Source organism: Olea europaea, chromosome 12 (assembly GCF_002742605.1).
Source record: "Olea europaea var. sylvestris chromosome 12, O_europaea_v1, whole genome shotgun sequence".
Classification (NCBI taxonomy): domain Eukaryota; kingdom Viridiplantae; phylum Streptophyta; class Magnoliopsida; order Lamiales; family Oleaceae; genus Olea; species Olea europaea.
This window is the reverse complement of record NC_036248.1, coordinates 25,670,943-25,692,979: the sequence shown is the minus strand read 5'-3', so window position 1 is coordinate 25,692,979 and position 22,037 is coordinate 25,670,943. Positions and strand designations below refer to the sequence as shown.

Genomic DNA, 22,037 nt, shown 5'->3' with positions numbered 1-22,037 from the left:
TTGGCAATAAGGGATTTACAAGACGCTGATATTTATGAATTGGTACAAGTTGGCACATTCTTGAGCTAGACAAAACTTCCAAACAGACCAAATCGAATCGAGCAATTCTTCTTAAATTAAATACCCAAACAGATATCTGAATCGAGAGCCGACATGTTCGGTTCGGTTCTAGATCAAGAACCGAAGAACCGAATCTCCCCAATTTTTTTAATAATTTATTTTAAATAAGTCAAATTATTTTATTTTTTTAAAATAAATTTGCTAACTAGTTTTTTAGCTCAAACCTAAAAATATGATTTTTCCTATTTCTAATTTAAACTTTGCTATTTGTACACTGATTTTTGACACTTTCATTGTCAAATGGATGGAAAAACTATTTAAAATTTAAACTGTCTAATAAGATAATGACATGTGACAAAGTGTAAACTAAAATATACATCATAGTGTACATATAACAAGGTTTTTCTAATTTTCAGTTCAAAGCCAACTTAATCAAATTCATCTAAATTTTATCCAAATCTGTTATTCTACCGTAATGTCGTTTCTACTGTTTTGGAAAACTTGAATTGAAATTCGACAACGCCTCTTAGCTCACTATCTTCCTCTTCCTATTATTTTAACAATCAAATCTATGAAGAACTCAACAAAGAGAAACACAAAAGATACATAAGATTGGACTGCGTTATTTTGTAAGAGTTAGGATTGAACTTATCATTAGTTGAATTAATGTAACTTTGTAAATATAAAAAAAAAATTAATTATAATACGAAACCTGAAACTGAACCCAAATGGTTCCATAATTAAATTTGGACTCAAAGATTCCACTTACTAAATATCTAAAAATTTCGAGCCCGGTTCGGTTCTCTTTAGAATCGAACAGGACCATGTCCAGTTCTAAGGCATTCTGACTTTGATCTACCGGATGGAGGGCGAAATGGAAACAATAGAGGAAAAGTCATTGCAAGACCGATCCAATTCACCTCAATGAAACATCTTGAAGGCCACTACACAGTTTTGGAAAATGATATGACCCCAGGAATCTATCAATGGTTGCCAAAATTCATCCAATCCGTCATTTCCTAAGGCTAATCCCTCTTAAGTAAGTGGGCTCGTCCTTACTGGATCAATTACCTTAGCAAAATCTTTCTGAACTGTTTGTCTCAGACCTTCTTCTCTCCCTATATCCAGTTCGCCTTTCTCCCCTTTCGAGTTTTCTACCCCTTCCCCACAAGTGGAAATCGAAAAAGAGACCCGAGGAAATTGAAACGGCAATAGGATTCTTGGAGTTTGTTCTAGGTTTGGACACTCATCTCAATGGCCAACCAAGCCAATGAAGAAGAAGGTGAGCTAACAATCCACTATCTTCTGGCTTCTTTTCCTAGAAGGCCCAGGGGTGGATTTACTTGCCATTTCTGCTCAATGTTTGCCAGATCCAGTCCTCTCTGCTTCCTTTTGAGAAACGAAGGCACATGCAAGAGAAAGAAAGCCCCTATTGAAGAAGCGAGCATTGGACCGCTTTCCTTGGAGCACCAGATAAATAAGGTTCGAGTGGCTCAAAAATATCTTAAGGTCAAGACTACCACTAGCACTGCTAAAATGGCGTTGCCTTTTCTAGGGAGTAATGGCATCAAATTCTAACAGCCCGGCAGCAGCGTTATCGGTAGACTACAGTGGTAGAATTCCATGTATAGCATAAACAAGGTGAAACAAATATGGATATTTAATGCAAATGGAGAACCACTAATGGAATGAACTGACTTTGTGCACATTTAAAGAAATGCCTGAAACAATAAGAAATGTCATCCAGATGATATGTCACAACCATCAAATATACTAAAAAAACAGTTAAATAAACTTATCGTCAGATTAAAATATGTGCAATGTTTACACGGCCTAATCCCACCAATAATAATATGACAATGACCTAAAACGTCAATCATTATGTCTAGTGGAAATCTGGAATCAACATGCAAGAAACACTTGTTATAAAGTGTAAAAGATTGCATGTTTCCAGCACTCAACTAGAAAGTCTCGGAAAAAATCCAGTGTCAATTAAGGTGATCCTCAATTTATTAAATTTTCTCACTCATTCTTGAGGATCATATCAGAGTACCACAACCACAGGGGGATCACAAAAGTGGTACGTATAAAATATACAAATGTTACGAAAACTGACGAATTTAACAGAAAGAAGCAGCTAAACATTAATCCCAATATACTAGGTGTTGGCCACATGACTTCTTTTTCACAACTCCATTTGATCCAGCACCACATTGAAAGATTCAGACTGAAGAGTTCAAATAAAATAATTGCCATACAATTTTCCTTACTAATTAAAGAGATGCAGTGTTTTCCCCTAATGCCAGTGTTTAATAGATATATCCCATTATTTGAAACCTTTGATTAATGCAATGATACTTCAGAAAACACGAGAAAGATACTCTTTGTATCCCAGAGCTGAATGATGAGATACTATTAAAGACCACAAAACTAGAAGATGAAGCCAAACTCGGGAAAAGTAAATATGCTTAAAGCCAGGGAAATAATTATATACTCAAGGACAGGGAAGATCATAAAAATGGTTAAAATGGTCACACTGATTGTCCCAAATTTGAGATATGTTGACATAGTGCTTTCCAAGGGATTTATTGTTGTTTGATAACCATGCTGAACCATCATTTCATTGACTTTCCTTTTGTTCCTTGTTATTTTCTTTTTGTTGGTCACTTATTATTTTTCATTATATATTTTAGGGGGTGTGTTGGGAAGGGGGAGCACAGTTCATGCTTAAGCTACAATTTTACAGATAGAAGAAATGCGAAGCATCATTTCATTTGGGGTAGGCTTGTTCTGTCAAGATTTTTAAGCAATATTAAACAAACAACCTTTGCACAAGCCTTCGGCAGCAAAGATATATTGCATTATAAAGATAACCCATGGAAATTTCTGACGTTCTTTTCTTTTCCTTCTCTACCAATAACTCGGCACTCCGAATTTTCTTCCATAAAGCCTTTCCACCAGAAAAAGGCCTTATATATAAATATATTATACACACACACCCACACAAGTGTGCCAGGTAATCAGGTTTATAACTTAATTCACTAAGTTGGATTTGAAAGAATATATGTGCATTTGGACGAAAGAGAAAAACAGAGACAAAATACTTAATCACATGAACATTATGAAAGCAAGGAACCATTAGCAAAGTACCAGCATAGAACATAAAATAAAAGATGGTAGCAAAAAGATAAAACATTAGTTTAAAGATGTAATCACTCCGAGTAGCAAAAACCAGTAAAACATATATAAAAAAAGAAACATAAAGAAACAGCAAACTGCAAAGGAAAAAATTAACTTGTGCAAAAGAACAGAAAATGTAGGAGGAAATTGAATCACTTATTTTGATACCTCTTCTTGAAACACCATAATTTTTTACCCTGATTTCCCATATCGTTGGATGAGTCAACTGTTGTTCAGGAAATATATTGGTTGGACTACTAAAATATGTGCCAACTCCATCAGATCCCAGTTATGGGTGATTAGAAAGATGATTACCTCACCCAATTTCCATTTTTTCGGCTGTTTGATGATAGAGAAGACCCATAAAATTGAACAATATCATGAAAACCAAATGACAGCACATCAGATTGGAATCCACAATCCCATCTCGGAGGTGGTGATGAAAATTTTGGTTTAGTCCACATGTAGGGTTCATATGGCCCACAGACCACTAGTCTCCCTGCTGGTTGCATTAGATATCTTTCACAGCAATCAGCGGAAAACTATCTCTGTTCATTTCTAAAACCTTTGAAAAGCTTAAAAAAAAAAAAACTAACAAGAAAGACTAGTTTAATTTTCTCAAAGATAATCATCCACTGGCCGTTATTATTTGTAGCACCATCAAGTGAAAACCAATGGTAGTATGCTACTTCCCCACTAAGAAATTTTAGTCTTTATGAATTTTGATCACAAGAGAGCATGAAACTCAATTACATTATTTTATGGGCGAATGGACGGTGAAAATGCACTTTGAAAAAATGAAGGCCAAACATGGGTTAAATAGTTTTCCCTTCAAACACATGAGCATCATCCAATTGTTCATTTTGAACTCCAATTTTTCATTCACCCAATTATCATTTTTGACAAGTAAATATACAATTTTGATATTCTCACAAAGGAGAGTACAAATGAACTTTGATATTCCAAAACGAATGCACAGTCCCACTTAAAATTATGCCAAATCCAGCCCAATAAAGTCATTTTTCTAACACTACATGCAAGAAAATCGAAATAATAATTAGATAAAGAATTTCAAACAACCAAAGACACATAAAAGTTTCCATATAAAAAAGATCAGTAACAATAATAGCCCTTTCATCAGCAAGACACTCGATCATTTCCAGTTACTGCCATTAAAAGAAACGACTTTATTATAAAATGGTAGAACTCCATAACTAAAATCTTCAACAAATATTCAACGGCGAAAAAGGGCAGTTAATAACCAAAAAGGAAATGTAAAAAGGCATTGAGCCTCAGAAATGAAATTTGAATTTCCTAAACTAGTAGTAAAATTACAGTGTGTGGAGGAGTTTCTTACGATTGAGAGGGACTGAAGCGCAGCGAATGATATAAAAGAACCCTGCTTTTTGGCCAGGGTTGAAATCAGGCCAAAAACACGGCGCCTACGTAGTGCCCCTATTGCAGGGGCGGCGGGCCATATGGCTTTTCCGTAAAATTTGTGCGTATGAGAGAGAAAGTAGGACTGAATATAAGAACTTTAAATTGACAGAGACAGGCGCCATTTGCACTAGTGGGGTAATTTGCATTCTAAAATGGGTACTGTGATTGCTCAGTTAGTCGAGGAGTCAGTGTAGGAATGGGAAAGTGGTCCCATCAAGAACTCTCCCGACTCTCTTTATGTATGTACAGGTTTTGCGGACGTGCTTTTGATCATTTAATTAAAATAATATTATTTATAATCATTCGCTACTTCAATGAAGTTATGAAAAAAAAAAAAAAAGGTTGAATCCCAATCTTAAGGATCTCCCACCGTCCCTGTCCTAAAGCATCGTGAGGAAGGTAAATCGCAGGTTATACTTTCAAGGGTACAGAGTTACTTCAATGAAGTTATATGATATACATGTGACAGTTCATGTATTAAATCATTAACTGTCACATGTTACATAGAATAACCATAATAATAAGCAATTGCAAATAACACTTTTCATTTAATTATGGGCTATGTTTCGGTCTACACGACCCCGCAAATAGAGGATGCTACTTGACGCCCTTGTTTGAATTGGGCTGAGATGGCCCTGAATAGCTTTATTCTTAAAAATAGTAATAATTGTATATGTGGTTTTAAACATTTCATTTTGCCTTTGTTTCGTCTCCCATTAAACAAAAAATTACATTTTTTAACATTTTTTAATAAAATAATATTACATGTAAATTTTAAATTTTCTTATTTTTTAATTACACATTCTCCAAAAAAAAATTATTATTCCCAAATACATTTTTCCTAATATCTCGCTAAAATGAAGCCCAAACAAGGGCTTATTTTGCTGATTTTATCCAAATTTTTTATTTATCACCAACAATCTCAAACATTTAATTTAATTACAGCACAAGGGCAAATAAAAAGTTTTCATCCAATTGATACTCATTGACCAGAAAAATAAAAATTTGACCTCTTTTAACCTATTTTATAATGGTAAATTGGTAAATTCAAATTTCCTCAAAATCATATCCTCCAAAGATGGCCTCTTCTTTGATTGTTGCTAAAACTCTTGTGGGTTTCCCATCCTAATTATTTTTCCGTGGAAAATTCGGATGATTGATCTAACCCGAACTATTCAGATTGAAATAGGGATTGTTCTGTTGCCTCTAAAAATTTTATGCATAGCAAACCTCTTCAAATTGAAAAAATACAGGAGTGGAATCTAGGAGACAACTTGCATTTATATAATTTGCCCCACAACCTACACAAATTGATGTAAGTTGGTGCACCATACAGTATCTAAGTGGGAGTGTCAACTTTTTTAGTCAATATCTCTATATTGTGCAAGGTTGATACTGTATCAGTATTATAAAGCCTACAATTTTCTTTACTGTTTCCGTGTCGGATGGCAGCATAGCTTGATTTTCTGCAATTCATTTTTCTAAAGTATCAACTATATTACAATATTCTGGAAATAAACCTTGGTAGACGTAGAAGACCTATGCATGTTTAGGAACATCAAGGTTCAAACATTTTCGAAATGAATCCTTAAACATTTTTCATAATTCTAGATAGCTCTCGAGTTTTTTTGCTTGAATGTATATATTTCATTTCTAATATGATGGACTTGAGATGTTGAAAAAAATTCATAATCCAAGATAAGATGCTCCCTGCAAGTAGTGAGTGCAATCAATCTCGTGTGTTATCCTTTAGAATATGAGAAAGGATTGTTCTGTTGCCTCTAAAAATTTTATGCATAGCAAATCTCTTCAAATTGAAAAAATACAGGAGTGGAATCTAGGAGACAACTTGCATTTATATAATTTGCCCCACAACCTACACAAATTGATGTAAGTTGGTGCACCATACAGTATCTAAGTGGGAGTGTCAACTTTTTTAGTCAATATCTCTATATTGTGCAAGGTTGATACTGTATCAGTATTATAAAGCCTACAATTTTCTTTACTGTTTCCGTGTCGGATGGCAGCATAGCTTGATTTTCTGCAATTCATTTTTCTAAAGTATCAACTATATTACAATATTCTGGAAATAAACCTTGGTAGACGTAGAAGACCTATGCATGTTTAGGAACATCAAGGTTCAAACATTTTCGAAATGAATCCTTAAACATTTTTCATAATTCTAGATAGCTCTCGAGTTTTTTTGCTTGAATGTATATATTTCATTTCTAATATGATGGACTTGAGATGTTGAAAAAAATTCATAATCCAAGATAAGATGCCCCCTGCAAGTAGTGAGTGCAATCAATCTCGTGTGTTATCCTTTAGAGTATGAGAACATAAATGCATTCGAAAGCTCGAAAATGATAACGTCACATAGAAGTAGGAAAGCTTGAAAATGATTATGAAGATTTTTATATGCTTTTCATGGAACCTAATGTCTTGATGATTTCGGAATAGACTGATTACATTTGCTCCAACATGGTAATTAGTTTGTCCAAAAGGAGGGTATACGATGCTGGATTGAACATGCATTAGTACGGGGATCAAATAGTTCTAAACTAGCAGATCGCCTTCGTTGACGACCTCAATGACTAGTTGAACTAGTGGAAACTAAACTTGATTGATTCTGATTTTCAACCATTACTGCATTCCTTGTTAATTTGTGTTTTTTTCTTGAAAATTCTTTCAATCTCAGGATCTAATTGTAAAAGTTCAAGCTTGTCAGAATCTTACATAAATTGCTAAATAGTAACTAAAAAGAATACAAAACATGAGAGAGATCAAGTATTTGTTGAATAGCCAAAAACAATAATCCAACTACGAAATAATGAATTCGGTTTAAAAATTTTAGTCCCCCAACAAATGGTGTCAAAAACTTGTTCAATGAAATCCTACAAGTGTACAATTATTGTCAATTAATTATTTTGTGAGAAAGAGTATCAAGTAGTAAAGCTTAAATTGAATTATATTAATCTGCTATCGAACTCGAATATGAATGTAACAAAGAGACATGTTTGTTTATACGTAATTATCTAAAAGTGTTTTAACTAAATATGCAAATAAAATGTTGAAATGTTTTTGCAAATACTTTCCAAGTGTTTACTTTTCATCACGCCTATTATAAAGTCTAAGCTTGTCTTAGTTTAGATACTAGTAGGAGCCAGTGGGTTAGATTTGGATCTTGGTTCGAAGGTTTTGGTGAATTTAGGATAGTAGTCATTCCATTTCAATTTAGTGTAAGATATTTTTGAGGGGTTAAATTTGAAAGTCGTAGATGGCTTATTGAGGGTTGTATGGTGGATTCTTGAAGTAAGGCTATTTCAAATGCTTGGGAAAAGGTATAGGGGTTGATAATTTTAACCATTGCTTTGGTTTTATTCTTCAAACACTCGTGAAAATGGATATATACTATGACTCGGGCAGGATCATAGTCGCATATTGCGTGATCTTACTGACTAATACTTCCTACAAGCTTCAGTTAGCATTGAGGTGACTTGCTAAGAAACTCATGGAATCAATATCAGCCCTTTATTTCAGATACATCTCAACAATCCCAGTTCTTAAACTTGTTTGGAATCTGATGAATATGGAAATTTTTATTGGCTTTTCTCGCTCACTCTTAAGATTTTCACAACCAAAATGAGGAAAATCCATTTTGGGGTAGTTTGGTATTCATTCTAGCTACATTATTTCTACTGAAATCTTACTGTATTACCTCCAGACCTCATAATCAATGTCCCCTCCATCAAGATTAGACCCGCTATTGAATCCTTCAACTAGCTTATCCTTGGACTCAGGTAATGTCCTCTAAGTTTATCCCTCATAGATACCACCTACTCGTACTTTTCATTCATATCTTGCATCAGATATTCCATTTTTTTTTTGTCCAGTAAAGTAAAGTTTAAGAGCCTTAATGGAAGAACTAACCTGGTCTGAAATAATTCCGTACGCAGCACCCAGATATCCCACATCCTTATCGAACTTATTCAGGTGTTCCTTATTAGCTTTCTACATAGTTTCCATCTTGCGCAAGGGCTTGTTCTGATACCAAAGTGTGATAGTTGGGGCTCAAATTATCAAAAGCTTAATCAATACACAGCAAAACCAGCATCATCTACTCTTGACGCCATCCTCAATTTCATCATCAACATCGATATCAATATCAACGTCGTTAAAAAGCTAATGATTGATAGAATTAATTTTAGCTCAATATAAAAAAAGAATGAAGCAAAATAAAATGGGAAAGGGATAAAGAAATGAGGAAATATTGCCATATTCAGTAAGAAAATTGAATGGAATAGTCTAAAAACAGCGTAATCTTCCTTATCTCTCTCTTCGGGGATGCTATCTATGGTTTTTTACAAGAAATGTGCTATCAAATAACAACTTAGAAAGCGTAATACAATTTTAAATACATAAAATCAAATTGCGAACGGCTTCAATTCCTCCTTAAACGTCGTCATCTTTATCTTGCTTTGAGTCATCGTTGTGAAGACCAGAAACATCCATGCTGGATATTTTCCTTCCTCTTGTAGCCCCAACACTTAGGTAGTCATTTTCTGCCTTGATTGGGATGTTGTCATGGTTGTCTTCCAAGCCACTATCGTACTACATGAACTCTTTTTGAGTAGTTTACAGGAGTCAATGCATATTTCTTCGAGCCAAATGTGTAGTCGAATAACGGTCTCTATAGGTGATAAATTTCGCTTTAGTCTTTGTTTTAAATGCGCCACAGGGGTGATTCTTCTAGCTACAGAGTCAAAGAAAGCTTAGAAGGCTGCATAGCAAGAATTTGTAAACTTAATGTCTAGACAAGAGGCTGAGAGCCCTATTAGCATGTGTTTGTTTCCCATTTTGGTTGCAAAAAATGCATTTTCCAGTCAAATCAAAGTGGGCCATGTTGCTGGCTTGTACTTTGAATTGAATTTGAAATACCACAAAATACCAACATTGCCCTTGTTCTATTGTACCATCACGAGAAGAATCCATCAGCCTTTGACAATTCAAAGGCTGCCATATTCCCCAACTTCTTCAATCATGTGAGGCCGGACACATTTTTCTCCAATTTGGCTATTATACCACACCTAAGATAGAACACATGAACCCGTTTTCTCTATCCCAAGACTAGGTCTAATTGTGCCACGCCCCCAAGTAAATCAACGCACCCACGCTTCGTTCACATTAATTTGTTGCCACATTCGTCTCCAACATTTTGAATTAAACCTCGTTTACTCACAACCCACGTTATCAACGCACTCAATCTCATTGAACTTGAATACAAAATGCAACAATCTTAGGTATCGTACAGTGACAACGTCCACCCAAATTGGAATGGATATGAAATGTGAGTACATGACAATGATAAATTTTTGATCAAAAGCGACACTCACTACGAATCACCGTTATGGTTGTTGTGCCATGTAGTCACCCAGTCTGTCCCACTCATTTCGTTGCATTTTGACGGCATTCATTTCGCCATGCATTTCCTCCTCCGCGTTGGGCAGCTCCACCTCGACAAGCACATCCTCATCTGTGTCCGCCCGCAAGAACGTCTCGTTCATAATCCCATCAATGAACTATTGGAAGTGATACAGAATATCTGAGCTTTTATAAGGGGCCATATACCCCTACCGATGTGCGAAACCTGAGTCCACCAAATAATATTAACCCGGGGCTGGTTGCGAAAAGTGTATTTCGGGACTATGAATTGCATGAGCTAGTATGCGAGCATCGTGCATACATCCTATGGTGCCAACGCGCACAAAGGTGAAACATAAATTGAAATCGCATGCAGCTAAGACATTCTGCGTCGGTACTCCTTTCCTTCCAATGAAGTTCACACGCTCGTGACGCGGTAGCACGGCCTTTACGTGCGTCCCGTCAATAGCGTCAATGCAATTTTGGAATAGTGGATGCTTATTCGGGTTAACCCTGTGGGGCTCCACACCTTCATTGTAGTTGTCAGCCGGACGAATCATACGTTGCGCTAATGTAACGACAGCACGGAGCACCAGCTTGAAATAGTGACATACTATTTGCAACGAATGATTGAATAATGTTGTCACCTGGCAGTATCCCTTACCATGCGCCAAGATGTAAAGGAACATTCCTACTTGTTCGTAGATATCTACCTGCCGGTTGCTACATAAGCCGTACTCATCACGGAGAATATGAGCGAAATGCTGCAACATTGGCGGGTACATTCGAAATTCTTGGTGACACGTACGTCCATTCCCTTCTAATGCCTCCATCATAAACATGTGACCATTTCTTGCGAACGAAAATCTGCTAATTCGTCGTCGCTATCTATTGTATTAGTTACGAGCGTCATTGTCAGATACTCTGCAGTACTCCAGCCAAGCATTGACATCTGTGGCAAGGCCGTTGCAAAAATCCTCCTCGTCATTTCCTCCTCCGCCTCGGAGTGCGAGAATAGGAAGCAATTAAAATCCATCACATCCATTCACGGAATACTATGTTTAGAAAATATTGTAGTAAAGCTACGTAAAACACCCTTGCTTAAACTCGTTATGCTCTTCCACTTGTGGAACAACATATATGTAGAGGTGTGAAAAATTGGGCCATTATTGCATTTATGACTAATACGAATGGATAGCATGTCATTGTCAGGGATAGATTTATCATTGAGGTACAAGCATGACATGTACAGAGAAAAGCATCTTACAAAGTACATAAAATATCTAAGAAAGTGGGAAAGTAGGCAGATGGGAAAACATGTTATTAAAAACAAACACAATAGCACCAAATAAACGTTTCCAACATTAGGCGGCACGCAAACCTAGAGTATATCACGCGTACAGGCAATCAAGGAAAAAAACCAACACAGTAAAAATATTACAACACGAACTCATGAAGTGTACAAAGGGTAACATACAGTCGAACCAACGCATACCAAAATAAGCTAATGCAGTGATCTATTACGTTCGTTGAACTGCCACTCGATCCATTCGAACTTCTCATTGGCATCTTCCATGACACTGAGCATGTCTCGAAATCTTTTTTACACTAGGAGAGTACAAGCATAGAAGTACATTGGTGTCCGTCGCTGTAGCCAACCGGTCAAAAGTAATTCCTCTACACATACAGCTTCGGCATTGTCCGCCGAATCAATGATGCTGTTAATCTTCGCTGCCACATCCTCAGTGGCACTGTTTGCCCGATCAATCGAGAAGGACAATTCATGAGTCGAAACATGCTTTTTCTTCCCATGCTGCTTCAATATCGAGGACTTCCTTTTATCGCACTTTTGGGCATCGATATGCTCATGCTTTCGCTACCGTTCTCGTCGTCCTCGTAATTGGAACCGCTGCTCTCGCTTTCGATAGGGATTTCATCTCTATGGTCTTCAAGAACACTGTCCTCAAAACATTCGAATCCAGTTCTGCACAACTTTGTTCGGTTAACTGCGTACTTTTCGCTGTTGTAACTGTCCTCGAAAAGGAGACGATATCGAATGTAAATGTCGCTCACATCTCGATCCTTGAAATCTTTGTACTCCTTGTTCTCCTGCGACAAAATTGGGAAAATTAGTTAAATCAACATCGCACGAGGTGTGAACAGGACATAGAAACTACACTCTAATATCCCATTCATAAAATTGCACCAACAATTTGCCCCTAATGCCCTCCCATGCATGACAACAAAATACAGTTCAGTGAGTTATGTACGAAGGCAGGAAAAAAGGCAGTACAGCACGTGCACAATGAAGTGGCTCTTGCTTATATAAAACACACTTCAGTAACATGTAGGCTGAAAAAATCGCATTCCTCATTTGCCTATGTGGTGCAGTGAACAATTATGAAAATGTGCACAATGGATTCATTTTTTTTAAAAATGTAAGTCGATAGTACGTAAACCATATCGAAATACCCCAACAAGTAAAGGCAGTATGTCATTTCAGATTAATGAAGCCGGTCAGACATGTGAAAACATTGTTAATTGTCACCTCAAAATGGAAATCTTAGCAATGGAATTTCAATAATTGAATTATAGGTTCATCATATGCACCATTGGAGGACGAAGTCGTTACCTTAAATTTTCGTGACCACCACTCCTCGGAGGTAACAATTCTGCCAGTGGAATCGTCGTATACAACCCACTGCTATTAAGCAACTCCGCTAGACGTCTATGCTCTCGACGCATCGCGTGTCAATGGTTGTAGAGTTGTTGTTTAGTCCAGCTATGCCCGGACACCGAGTTGAATAGTGCCACCACACGTTCCCAGTCGTGTTTTGTGAAACAACGCCTAGCATAATGTCCTTCGGCAATGGCAGTCTCACAGGTTGCAATAAAGGTCTGCCTTTCCGCTAGATTCCATTGACATGTTTTCTTGACCCTGACTGTTGGCCAACTGTGGTGGTCATGGAGAAACTCACCAGGGGAACATCACCTGGCTGGGAAAGCAAGACGCAGAATTACAAAATATGAAGCTTGAATAGGAGAGTAAAGAACGAAAATGTAGAGGCGATGTTGAAACCTGTATGTTTGAGGGCTCCATAGATAGCGGAACAGGGTGTTCTCACGAGGCACGTTTTGATGTGGTTGAAAGTCGAGAAAACCTATTCTCGTTCTTAGCAGCCGGAAGTTGATGGGCGAAATAATGAGATGTACCGAATTTAATTGGTCGAGATACTGTGCACCCTTCTTCCAACGGCGACTCCTAGAAGGTTTATTCTCATCTGCGAACAAAATTGGACTGTTAAGGTCGTTGATTGCTACTGCATTGCGATGGAAATTGGTTACGAGTTCGAGATTATCACCTGCGGTGCCTGGGTCGTGCTTAAACGCTGTTGGAGGTGTGCCCTTCCCATCCTTGAGAGCTCCTTGGTAATAATCTACCAATCTGAAAGGCAGGAGGTTGGGCACTGTGTACAGTATGGCGACGTGCTTTGTCTGATACGCAAGAAGTCATCGATGGCGAGTATGCGAAGTGGGCTGCAGTGGTACTTCGTGGTGTGGAGGTCTTGGTTCAATGGAAGAGGTGTTGGAGATTTGGGAGATCTGTGGGTTGGTGGTGGAGGGCATTTGGGGAAACATGGGTATTAAATGCAATAAATGGCTTTGTAGTGACAGACGTCTTTGTCAGGATAACGTTCGAAATTCTTATTTTATTTTACACGAAATGGGAAACAAAAACACGCTTAATGTTTAATCTTGCTACAGATATCAATTAATATATAGATGATATATGTGTGATCACTGAAACAAAAATGATCTTTTGTAACGTGTAAAATGTAACATTCATTAATTGATTGTTCTTAAAAAGAAAAAAGAAAAAAAAGAAGGGTCTATCGCAACATTCAATAAGTGTATGTTGCCTTTAGTTGTCAAAATTGAGATTTTGCAATAATTTTTAATGAATGTTGCTATTGTCTCTTTTTGCAACATTCAACATTTAGTTGACTGTTGCCAAAAATTGTAATATTTATGCTTTTTTGCTACCTTGATCATTGTTGAAAGTCCAACCGTTAACAATGGTTGCCGCATGTTAAATGTAAATTTTGATAACAGGTAATAATCGTTGCTGAAACTAACGCGTTATACACCTTTATCAACATTAATGTGTTGCAAAACCTTTTGCTACGTTTATTATCATTGTTAAGGTTTTTTATTAAATCGAATATTACCTCACATCATGCAACAAAATAAATGAAATGACGATTGCGATGAATAATTACATTCTTCCTCACTTAAGCCCATCGGACTATACATGCTAGGACATATGCGTGGGTATGTATTGCAAGGTAATTAAACTTGTCTCAAAATTTATTCATTCGACTTCTTGATTTAATTTCTAAGGTATTGTAATATTCTAGTTCATTTAGTCAAGCCAAAATGCAAGTTATGTTTGTAATACTTTGGTCAACCTTTATTTGTTGGCCAAATATGTCAAGCACCAAAAATTAAAAATAACTAAATAAAATTAAAAATGAATTTGGAAGATAAGTTCAAGCTAGGAATGATAATGGAGAAAGTTTAGGCCAGGCTGCTTAACCTATTCCATCTCGTCAAGCATTTTTTCACCCCATATTCACCATGTTACCCGTTTAAGGCGATATGAGGCCTTTACTCATTTATGTACATTTTTTTAAATTTTTGATAATTCATTTTATTGACCTTATTCATTAAAGTGAGAAAATAATATAATTATTAAAATTTTTAACTAATTTATTTATTTTTAAAATTTAAATTATTCGAATATATTTAGTAAGCTAAGATTTTTATTATTTTTATCATATTTTTTTAGTTGCTATCTTTTATTAAAATTAATGAAATTTCATGGAGTTTTTCATTTAAAGTATTGAATTCTTAAAAAAAATAGTAATAATAATAACGGGGGGAATTCACTACCCTGAATAACCGATTAAGTGGGTAATCCCCACCCCGTTCGAAGCGAGGCTAGCGGGTATCGAGTTTGATAGATTTTTTTGCCATACCTAATTCAGGCGGTTCATGAGTGGTGAGGACCACCTTTAAACCTTGGTATGAATCCAAATCCTTTCAATACAAATCTATTTCATACATTTTATATAGAGAGAAATGGGATCAAAGACAAAAATATAGGGGAAGAAGAAAATTGGAAAATTGAAAAGTAGTAGTAGCAATAGCTTTAATTATGGACTCATTTTCTCCTTGTGCTTGAAGTTAATACCTGTTTTCACTACAAAAAAAAGAGGTCAGAAATGAAAATGCAAATTTCAAGAATCTGCAATATTTATTTGCGTTTAGGTGTCTTAATTTTTTCTGTCGAAAATTTAAATGGGAGAAAGAGATTAATGTGATGGTGGAGGATTTCAAATTAAGTGAAGGGAAAGAAGCGAAAATAGAAGGCAGTATATCTAGATTAAAGTTTGGTGTACAGAAAAAATTTTTATAAAAGAAATACAAATATCTCACAATAGCATGGGCCCCGCGTGAACAAATAATGTCAAAAAATTACCCACCCACCCCCCAAATGTGAAGTATCGGTAGGGATTTCTGTGAACTCCTACTTGTACACCAATCATGGCTAGTGTATCTATATACATGAATTGCAAAAATTTAGAAATTGGAAAATTGAAGTGCTAACATTCCAGTGAAGATGTGTATGAATACTTTAAAAGGAAGAAATCATGGTGGGGATTGGTTGTGTGAAATACGGATGGTGTAAATTACAGACTATACAGCATGAAGTGAGTCTATGAAGTACAATTGTTTGATGACTTGTTTTTGCAACAATATTTGAGCTTTAGATGCGGCAAGATAATTGAAGAACTAGATAAGGACTTTGTCCTATTTTTAATTGGTATATCTGAGCTGCAGTCTGAAAAGAAATAGGAAAAAAATGACTAAATTTTATGAAACTTGTTCCAAGTTTCAAATGCGGAAAATTTATTTATCCATAGTTTAAAAAAAAGGTTTATTTGGAATATAATCTTGTGTTTTAGGAAATGACGAGGAGATCAGAATAGCGTATCAATCGATCAAATTAATCTCCATCCATTACATATTTCTGTGAGTGGAAAAACTTAAAATTTTTTGAAGTGTTGATAAATTAATTATATTAGTACATTACATGTGATTATATGAATTATTTATTCAATTACATGACTATTATGGAAATGTTCTGTTACTATAATATATGTGGAATTGCAAAGATTGTACATGGATTACTTGTGAATTAGAATTTGAGACAAATATTGCGATTGTGTTGGTTGCAAGGGAGACTTATCGGGTGATAGGAGATGTGCTTTTGGTGATCACATGAGGATTGATCACTTGACTGTGCCGTTGTGATGAGAATCATAGAAGGCAAGCTAATAATGATCAACTGCATGTTCTGGAGTGATATTGATCAATTAGAAAAAAAGATCCTAAACCAATTAAAAAAATGGAAGGAATATGAAATATGCGCGAGAACACAGGGATGCACAAAAATGCATATAACTTTCGTCCATGAGTACAATCTGAAAATGACTTTTGATTCTGCACAAGTTTATCATATGACTTTGTCAAACTTTGAGGGTCAAATTCAGTTGTTTGGGGATCTATTTTTCCCGTTTTTATGCTCTGAATTAGTTTAAGGATATTTTCTTTATTTATGGTATTTTAGTTTTATTCAAATTTGTTATATAGTTTTTTAGTTTATTTGAATTTGTCTTTAGAATTAGAGTTTTGTTTTTATTAGGAGTTTATTTTATGCCAGTAAAAGGCTCATTATTGTACAATAAAGAAATTAATTTTTTTAGAATTAATCATAATGTGAAATTTTTCACTTTTTATCTTGTTCTTAATTGAACAAAACTATCAATTTTTTTCAATATTTGTGGCGTTCAAACTATATATGAACTTATCAAAGATTTATGCTCTTTGTGGCGTATAACTTCATAGCAATTTTTATAGTTTTTGTCATCAAGAGGTCAACATATTATCGGGGATTATGTTGGTTCTTTGGTTCAATAAATTATTGGGTCAAGCTTCAAATCGGGATTTTGACTTTCTTGGGATTTTGAATCAATATCGTATGTGTTTCATAGCTACTATTGTTACGTGAGTTCACATTAGTTGGTATCAGAGTTTTTTCTCTTTTAAAAAAAGAAAAGAAAAGAGCTTAATAAAACAATAAATGGATATCAAGAAAATTCAAAAAAAATTGTGAAAAAAGTTCACGAAGAAAAATATATTCAATTTCAATGTCAAGTTCGAGAGCGAATCTTCTTAAAGAGAGAGAATGATGAGAATCATGGAGAGCAAGTTAACAAGGATCCATTGCATGTTCCGAAGTGATACGGATCAATTGGAAGAAAAGATCCTAAACCAATTAAAAAATGGAAGAAATATGAAGTATGTGCAAAAACGTATAGGATACACAAAAATGCGTATAACTTTTTGCTCAGTTGTTGAATTTTCGTATGTGCATAATTTGGAAATGTCATTTGATTTTGCAAAAGTTTGTCGGATGATTTTGTCAAACTTCGAAGGTCAAATTAGCCTGTTTAGTGGTCTATTTTTGCGTTTTTATGTTTTAAATTAGTGTAAAGGTATTTTTGTTATTTGTAGTATTTTACTTTATTCAAATTTGTTTTGTAGTTTATTTGAATTGTCTTTAGAATTAGAGTTTTGTTTTGATTAGGAGTTTATTTTATGCCTATCAAAGGTTCATTTATTGTACAATAAAGACTTTAATTTTTTTAGAATTAATCATAATACGTAATTTTTCACTTTCATGTTATTAATTGAACAGAACTTATCAAATATTTATGATATTTGTGACATTCAAATTATCCGAACTTATCAAAGATTAATACTCTTTGTGGTGTTCAACAAATTCATAGGAAAGTCCATAGTTTTTATGATCACGAGATCTACATATTGTCGACAATTGTTTTCATTTTTTGGTTCGATAAATTATTAGGTCAAGTTTCAAATCGAAATTTTACTTTCTTAGAGTTTTTTTTATCAATTTGTGTGTATTTCGTGGCTACTATTGCTACGTGAGTTCACATCACATTGTGATAAGGAGATTATTGGTACCTCGGGTGAGATACTTCCTGGACGATCGGGAGGCGGTCAAGGGATGTACCTCTAGTGGTTATAGGAGGATGGTCCACTATACTGTGATATTGTGGTTATTGTCAAGTGGGATACTTCTTACATGATCATGTGAGCTGTTAGGGGATGTACCTTTGATAGTCACAAGTGGATGCTCCACTCGATTGTGTCCAGTTGATTATCGATTGCTGATATTGATATACCGTAGAGCTCTATCCAATATATAGTATATGTGTCAATGTCCCAATAAAAATGAAAGTTTCAAATGGAAATAGTTCGAGCTTACATTGCTGATTTTATTATGATTGTGAGATGATATTTTCTAGCATTAAGAGAATTATTCCTATCTTGATTATTATTACCTGATCTTAAATTGTGAACTATTAAGTGATGTAAACTCCATTTTTGATAAAAATGTATACATGAGAAAGTATAATTATTTTCAAAATTTTCCATCCACTGAGTCATCAATTCATATATTTTTCCACTTTTTTTTCTTTTTGCCAAGAAATAAAACTTAGTTTTAGCAGCTTTGAAGAACTTGTTGAATTTGGAGCCATAGCCACACGACATATTTAGGTTATTGCATCGTTTGAATTGAGCATGCAAATTAACTTTTCAGTATTTGACATATAATTGGTAGAATTTTAAGCTAGCCTTGATGGTAAGTTTGACATCTAGTTGGCATCCACCATCATGTACATCACGTTTTGAATCCACTGTGGTGATTCGGAATGAGACATGTCACGTATCCTACGGAATTCCCTGTAATGCATATAGCAAGATATACAAAGATAATGAAGGCACGAAATGTTCGCATAAAATAAATGAAGGTGTTTAAATAATAGAGTTTGCATTCATGGGCCATGTAACTATGACAAATTATGGCAGATTTTGTGCCTTTTAGCCCATATTTTAAATTTTATTCACATTTGTTGATTTGTTGATTTTTTTTATTTATTTTTTATTTTTTTTGTAATTTATTTAGTTTTAAATTTTTAAAAATCACCTACTGTCTTGGTTAGACTCCAATTCGACCCTTTGACACTTGATCATCTCCATCTTTTAGGTCAATGTTCGGGTCGATTTTTGAAATGTTGATTGCGGGTAAATCAAGAGATTGCATATTAGAATACTCAAACTTATTTTTCATTAATTTGTTGTTAAATTGAAAATTTTCTACTTATTTAACTTATTGTCCTATATTATTATGCATCACTTTCATCAAATTATTAATTGAGGGAGGAAAGTTTGATAATTAGAGATATGTTAACTAGTACTCGAGAGTCGATCTTAAATATTTTATCTTGGATCTAATGATTGACAACACAACGAACCAAAATATTTATTGAATATCATTATATCACTAGGTTTAATTAGTGAAATCAAGACTTCTAATTATTTTCTTAATTAAATTCTACCTCAATATTTTCTAATTTCACTATTAAAATTTTCTTATTTAAATTAATTATGAAAAGCCCCATTTTAAAACTAAATAAAAATCTACGTTCTATTGGGGTTACTTTTAATTAGGGTTAAATAAATAATCATTTCTCGTAGGATGATACTTCACTCAATACTTTTGAAGTTATATGTTTCAAATTATCAAGGTTACCCAATACACACACACACACACACACACACACATACCAGCGGATACTATTAGCTTTATTTCGACTTACCTTAATGTTCAGTATCTACTAAATCAACCGAAGAGGGAGCAGCTCCACGTGTTCTTCCTAGACTACCGACCTTGGGTGATTACTTTCCTAAGGGTTTCTTTGATAAAAAATGTCTAACCTCCAAGGTAATCAATGTGGAGGACAAAGATGAAATGAAGAACGTATCAAGGCAGACTTCAAAACAGAAGAAAACTATTTTATGACTCAATAATATTCCAGCCAATACAAGTCTAGAAGAGTCTCTTGCCCTTCCCTTCGATGATCAGATGGACTTGGTCGCAGCATTAATTGATCCGGAAGAATACAAAGGCAAAGTTTTAGAACATATTGGAGTCACAACTCCTCAAGACTGTATGGCCGCCATAACATTCGATGATGGAGATTTACAACTGGGTTCACGTCCACATAATAGACCACTGTATGTCAGCAGTTATATTCGAGAGTGCAAGATAAATCGTATAATGATCGATTGTGGATCTGCTATAAATATTATGCCGGTCAAAATAATGAAGAAAATTGGAATCAATGTTGGTAATCTATCCAGAAGCAAAATCATGATTCAAGAATTCAATCAAAAAGGTCAACGAGCCTTTGGCATGATTCGCCTAAAGCTGCAAATAGGAGAGTTAATCTCCTCGGCTCTTGTCCATGTCATTGATGCTAAAACATCATACGAGTTACTCCTTGGACGTGTTTGGCTACACGAAATTGGAGTGGTACCTTCAACTTGGCACCAATGCTTCAAATATAGTCGAGATGGAGAAGTCAAATGTGTGGTAGCTGAGTCGAAACCTTTTCTCGAAGAAGAATCTCATTTTGTTGATGCCAAGTTTTACATGGAAGGTGAAGAATGTAATTCTTCAGGGTTGACCATATTTGGACTCAAAATCAAAGAAGATACAAACGATCATGATACGTCTAGTGCTGCTCAATCTCATCAACTTATCAAAGATAAGTCAAGATTTACTAAAGGTAAAAAACCTCAAGTAGAATCAACCGATATTGAGGTATTGAGAAAAGAGTTAACTCTTCCAATACCTAGTATCCCAAAATTGCTTCCGCCCCACCAACTTATGGCGGGCCCCAAAGAATATAAATCTATATCAGAGGCTTCAACGGCTTCAACATCTCTTCCCGACATATTAAAACTTTATATTTCCAGCTCGTCCAAACAAGAAGGAGCTGCTGAATCAAAACAAACTTTCAAAGGATGTTACAATCCTCAAGTTAAGAAGTTGTTCGAAAATGCTGCGTTTGGAAAAGGAGAGCCTCGTAAATTAGGTTATCTTGATGCTGTCCTTTCAGGAGGGCGCCCCCTTCTAGTTCTAACGGAGCCTCGGTGTCCAAACCCATGTATGGTTTGGGATATGATCCCAATCCACCGGGAAAGATTAAGGTCAAGAAGGTTTCCTCAAACCCCATCATGATTCAAATTTTTGAAGTTGCAAAAGAGAAATCTGAACAGCCGAAACCTTCAGTGTTCGATCGAATTGAAAATGAGAATGTTAGAGTTTCAGTGTTTAAAAGGTTAAAAAAAGAACCCTCCCCAATAGTCGATGTAAAAGGTAAAGTTTCCGTCTTCCAAAGATTAAGAGAAGATTCTTCTTCTTCTACCCAAATTGATAGGAATGCACAAGCTCTCCAAATGTCATCCCAAAGACAATCTGCATTTTCTCGACTTGGGATTAAAACTTCTTATCCAAGCCTAAAGCCACAATGATCAAGAAGAAGACGAAGACAACAAAAAGTTCGTCCGTCCCAAAAGGAGAGTGAAGAAAAAGAAGAAGTCTCTGTCAATCACATAGCCTTTGAAGAAGCTCTCGATTCAGACTCCGAGTCTGAATGTTCTGTCCTAATTGATGAACCTGAACTAGCCCTACATACTTTTGAAGAAGGTGGACAAGCTACTGTGGATGACTTGAAACAATTGAACCTAGGGATTGAAGAAGACCCGAGACCAGTATTTGTAAGTGCCCTTCTCAATCAAAAGGAAGAATCTGAGTACATTAGTTTGCTTCACGAATACAAAGACGTGTTTGCATGGTCTTACAAAGAAATGTCGGGGTTAAATCCTAAGGTTGCGGTGCATAATCTTGCAGTAAGACATGGAGTTCGACCAGT

General features: G+C 35.4%; 1 long non-coding RNA gene across 1 annotated transcript; it reads right to left on the bottom strand.

Annotated features, from left to right (window-relative positions):
• Positions 1-4,200: 4,200 nt before the first annotated feature.
• Positions 4,201-4,843, bottom strand: LOC111406192. The gene is made up of 2 exons (XR_002704953.1): positions 4,598-4,843; positions 4,201-4,406 (listed from the first exon to the last, which is right to left on the bottom strand). It is a non-coding gene; the product is annotated as an uncharacterized LOC111406192 (long non-coding RNA).
• Positions 4,844-22,037: the final 17,194 nt, after the last annotated feature.